This window comes from Sinocyclocheilus grahami, unplaced genomic scaffold, assembly GCF_001515645.1.
Source record: "Sinocyclocheilus grahami isolate Dianchi unplaced genomic scaffold, SAMN03320097.WGS_v1.1 scaffold44.1, whole genome shotgun sequence".
Classification (NCBI taxonomy): Eukaryota; Metazoa; Chordata; class Actinopteri; order Cypriniformes; family Cyprinidae; genus Sinocyclocheilus; species Sinocyclocheilus grahami.
The window spans coordinates 1,485,411-1,491,421 of record NW_015505223.1 but is presented as its reverse complement, the minus strand read 5'-3'; positions in this window follow the sequence as shown (position 1 = coordinate 1,491,421).

The following is a 6,011-nucleotide window of genomic DNA, read 5'->3' as shown; positions in this document are numbered from 1 at the left end:
CGCGAGGCCGCGCGTGCGCCCGCGGTGCCCCGGGCGCGTGCTCTCTCTCTCTCTCTCTCTCTCTCTCTCTCTCTCTCTCTCTCTCTCTCTCTCTCTCTCTCTCTCTCTGTCTCTCTCTCGCTCGCTCTCCCCTCTCCCTTGCTCACTCCCTCTCTCGTTCTCTGCCAGTGTAGAATCGGAGCAGTAGTCTCTATCAGGAACTGCTTTCAAAACTGCCTGCCTGCACTTGGGCACATTCAACACCACCAGGAGCAGCACGGGGGCGTGTCCAGTGCTGCTTGTCACAGAGAGCAGCCAATCAGAATGCAGGGTTTGGAATATGCATATTCCTAGTTTTACATCCAGCACACCTCCTATGTCTCATCTGCGGCCACATTCCTATGCAGATATTTACTGATACCTAATGTTTGTTTATTTATTTATTTCGTTTTGTAAATTTGATCGCTATCAGACTTTTGTTTAAAGAAAATAAGGAAAACAGCTTTTAAGGTAAATAAACACATTTTGATTTCCTTTTTTTATTATTCTTTTTAAATGTAATAATGGTCAAAAAAATGATATATAATCATAATAGAAAAGCCTTCTGTTTAAGGAAAATATCACAAGCATATTACAAGAGAACACAAACTGATTTGTGCAGCTTAAAAATGCAGTTGAGTTTATTCAGTCATATTAAATATGTATGACTTGAATAAAAACAATTAATTAAATTAATTTAGATGAAATTAATTTAGATGTTAAAACATTAAACACTTTGTTTGGATTACCAAACAAAACGTGTGTGTGTGTTATAATATTATTATTTTTTAATAATTCATAATTAATTAATAATTAATTTTTGGAAATGTAATGCTTAAAATGTTGATTTTCTACATAATAAAGACTTTAATTAAATTTAATAAGGTGCCAAAAATAATAATTTCCTTACCCAGGGGCAACATTTTTTTTACCTGTATGACAGCATATTTTTTCTTAAACCATAAACATAAACAGCAAATAATTCAATTAAGCCCAGTACTAAAATACAACATACAATCTAATATGATTAAATATATCAAATGGTAGAACCAGATACATCTATTCAGCTTTTCCCCCCACATTTTCAATATCTGGATCAGTTCCTGTGTCATTTTTTTTTATCCCGACTGGTATCTACTAAATAAATACCAAAATATAGTACTTTTTTATTTATTTAATGCTCAACAATACTGGATTACTTTAATAACATAATATTACCAACAATTTTATCTGAATCTTTATCATCTCAAACTGATGCTGTGCATCGGATATGTTTATTAAAAATCCTTCCTCTCTCATTTTAGCAGATAAAAAAGCAGGACATTCAATTTCAGATCAGTGTGTTATTATTTATGAACAAGAGGCCACCTCCGTCGCCATCGTCTGATGGATTTTCTGATTAAGTGCTTCAGGTGCAGATAAAATGATGTCTGCATATCAGCTTGCAGCTCCGTCTCTTTTTCAGAGCATTTCTCATGGCAATATCTGATTCAGTTAGACTTCCAACCTCCAAACTGGGGTCACTATTTGCTTTCCTGACATTGATTCAACTTAATCCATAAAAAAAATCTAAATTTCTCATAACAGAACACTGCTTTTCTGCTAGTATCACTCGCCTAAAATTGCATCAACACGCTTTGCATAACCAATTTCAGTTTTAAATTTTCTGATTAAGTGCTTCAGGTGCAGATAAAATGATGTCTGCATATCAGCTTGCAGCTCCGTCTCTTTTTCAGAGCATTTCTCATGGCAATATCTGATTCAGTTAGACTTCCAACCTCCAAACTGGGGTCACTATTTGCTTTCCTGACATTGATTCAACTTAATCCATAAAAAAAATCTAAATTTCTCATAACAGAACACTGCTTTTCTGCTAGTATCACTCGCCTAAAATTGCATCAACACGCTTTGCATAACCAATTTCAGTTTTATGCTTAAATACACAAACCTTTTAGCCACAGAAAAGATAATATTCCACATTATGCCAATTTGCAGTATATTTACTTTATGCATATAGCGGATTTTCTCAAATGTAAACAATCTGTCAACCAATAAGTTTGAATGTTTTTCTATGTGACCAGCTTATATAGAAATTTGGTAACAACCCTAAAATCATGGTTTTGTAAGTGTTGGAATATGCATTAATGATCCCCTAATAATTATAAAGAATATTTAAGGGATATTTTGCATTGTCAACCTGAAGGCCCAATTTTTTTTTTTTTTTTGTTTGCAAAAATATTCTCCTGACCACTAACAAATATTGATTTGAGTTGAAATTATTGGTAATACTTGAATGCATTGGCTAGCATGAACAAAAAATATAGCATGCATTACATACAGCATTTATTAACCTTTGTTAATAACAGTTAATACAAATATATTTGTTCATTGTTTATTTGTGTTAGCTTACAGAACATTCACTTTATAGAACTTTTAATTTGAAAAATGTATACATTTGAAGTAAAAATTAGTACATTTTAAAAATCAACATTAAGATTAATAATGGATGTAGACGTATATTTCATATTAATTAATGTCAATAAATGAAACCTTATTGTCAAATGTTACCCAATTATAATACTATGCAAAAAGAAAGTGCATGAGTTACATGAGAGATATAAAACTTAAAAATCTGTTGCCGGGACAATGGTCATATAATCAAGTATTTCTTAGAGTCATATTCTGTAATTAGTAGAATTACACATCTCTTCTAACCAGAACTGGAATGATTTGTTTTGTAATAAGCATCATAACATGTAAGAATGTTTGTCAAATGTCATTAATAAAAGTTTAAAGTAAAGCAGTGATACCATAACCCAGTCTAGCTCCATTTCTAGCTCTGCAGCTGGGCGGGAGAAACAGACAGAAGATGAGAGGAAGAGGGAAGGAGAGACACTGGGGGGATTCGGAGCCAAAGTGAGGGTCTGCATCTCGCCTGCCAATGTCTTTCCTGCTCAGGCTGAGAACACAGGGAAGATGTTGTGCTGGGTCACAGCTCGCGCTGTTCAGTCCCTCCTGTGAGCAAGATGCCTACGTGCAAGAGGGCCAAGACATTTGGATGAGTCTATGAGCCTCTGTTTATAACCCCAGGCCAATTTAGATCTTATATGTTGTTCAAATGCTATTACTGCTCTGTTATTATCATGCTTAAGATTAAAGGAACAGATAACTCAGAAATGAAAATTTACTCATCCTCAGGCCATCCAAGGTGTAGATGAGTTTGTTTCTTCATGGAATCAGATTTGGAGAAATTTAGCATTACATCACTTGCTCAGCAATGGATGTTCTGCAGTGAATGGGTGCCGTCAGAATGAGAGTCCAAACAACTGATAAAAACATCACAATAATCCACAAGTAATCCACACGACTGCAGTCCATCAATTAACGTCTCGTGAAAATATGTGTTTGCAATTCACAAACTCATCATTAAGATGTTTTTCATTTTAAATGTTGCTTCCGGCTAAAATAAAAGTCCATAATCCTTTTTTTTTTTTTTGAATCAGCTGTTTAGACTTTCATTCTGACGGCACCCATTCACTTCTCCAACTTCTCCAAATCTGTTCTGATGAAGAAACAAACTCATCTACATCTTAGATGGCCTAAGGGTCAGCAAATTTTCATTTTTGGGTGAATTGTTCCTTTAATGATTTGAATAAACCTCTAACTCCAAGTATTAAACTTCAACGTGTAACTCGAACCACAACATTTGTACAGACATCATGATTCCTCATATCATGCAGTTTTAAGGTGTGGTTTGCTGTTCATTTTTAGTGATCAGACTTCAATTATCTTTGCCTGGCAGACAATAAACCTTCCCAGAGATATAATAAAAGTGGCATGTTGCTTGGCAACAAGAAACAAATTGCTGAGAATGTGAAACGTCAACTTTAAACCAGATGGTAGCATCTGCAATGTGCAAGTGGCTAAATGTAGTACAACTACTATAGTAAATGCCCCATCATGTAATTAATATATATGAGTCAAGATGGTAATTGTTATAAAATATACATTATGTATGTAGAAAGCATGTTTTTACATATACACTACCGTTTAAAAGTATGGTGTCTGTTATCATTCTATTCAGCAAGGATACATTAAATTCATATTAAAGAAGCAGCTCAACTGTTGTCAATACCAGCAAATCAGCATATTAGAATGATTTCTGAAGGATCGTGTGATACTGAAGACTGGAGTAATAATGCTGAAAATTCAACTTTGCATCTCAGGAATAAATTACATTTTAAAATATATTTAAATAGAAAACAGTTATTTTAAATTGTAACAATATTTAACAATATTACTGTTTTAGATCAAATAAATACAGCCTTGGTGAGCATAAGAGACATCATAAATCTAACCAACCTCAAACTTTTGTACAGTATTATACATTCATTTAAAGCTATGTATTATGACAAAGAAAAAAAATGCAAAGAACATTATTACATAACGCGCTATCTTCCAGGACAAAGCTCTAACAAGGAACAATACTTTTTGCAGTGTTTAAGGCTCCTTCCTCTATATATGCCTGTTTTAGGGCCAAGAACATCTATTGTGCCTCTGCAGTGTGGAAAAGAGACCAGAACATTTTAAGAATGGGTGACTAAATCATATGGATTGATTTCATACTTTCTAATACATTCCTTTATGCATTTAGCACTAGAATATCCAGATAGTGTTCAGATTAAAATGAATTCGTTTCCTCAGCAGTGTGCTTTTTAGACGCACTAGTATTTTTTTTTTGTTTGCAAAAATATTCTCCTGACCACTAACAAATATTGATTTGAGTTGAAATTATTGGTAATACATGAATGCATTGGCTAGCATGAACAAAAAATATAGCATGCATTACATACAGCATTTATTAACCTTTGTTAATAACAGTTAATACAAATATATTTGTTCATTGTTTATTTGTGTTAGCTTACAGAACATTCACTTTATAGAACTTTTAATTTGAAAAATGTATACATTTGAAGTAAAAATTAGTACATTTTAAAAATCAACATTAAGATTAATAATGGATGTAGACGTATATTTCATATTAATTAATGTCAATAAATGAAACCTTATTGTCAAATGTTACCCAATTATAATACTATGCAAAAAGAAAGTGCAATGAGAGATTGAGAGATATAAAACTTAAAAATCTGTTGCCGGGACAATGGTCATATAATCAAGTATTTCTTAGAGTCATATTAGTAGAATAGTAGAATTACACATCTCTTCTAACCAGAACTGGAATGATTTGTTTTGTAATAAGCATCATAACATGTAAGAATGTTTGTCAAATGTCATTAATAAAAGTTTAAAGTAAAGCAGTGATACCATAACCCAGTCTAGCTCCATTTCTAGCTCTGCAGCTGGGCGGGAGAAACAGACAGAAGATGAGAGGAAGAGGGAAGGAGAGACACTGGGGGGATTCGGAGCCAAAGTGAGGGTCTGCATCTCGCCTGCCAATGTCTTTCCTGCTCAGGCTGAGAACACAGGGAAGATGTTGTGCTGGGTCACAGCTCGCGCTGTTCAGTCCCTCCTGTGAGCAAGATGCCTACGTGCAAGAGGGCCAAGACATTTGGATGAGTCTATGAGCCTCTGTTTATAACCCCAGGCCAATTTAGATCTTATATGTTGTTCAAATGCTATTACTGCTCTGTTATTATCATGCTTAAGATTAAAGGAACAGATAACTCAGAAATGAAAATTTACTCATCCTCAGGCCATCCAAGGTGTAGATGAGTTTGTTTCTTCATGGAATCAGATTTGGAGAAATTTAGCATTACATCACTTGCTCAGCAATGGATGCTCTGCAGTGAATGGGTGCCGTCAGAATGAGAGTCCAAACAACTGATAAAAACATCACAATAATCCACAAGTAATCCACACGACTGCAGTCCATCAATTAACGTCTCGTGAAAATATGTGTTTGCAATTCACAAACTCATCATTAAGATGTTTTTCATTTTAAATGTTGCTTCCGGCTAAAATAAAAGTCCATA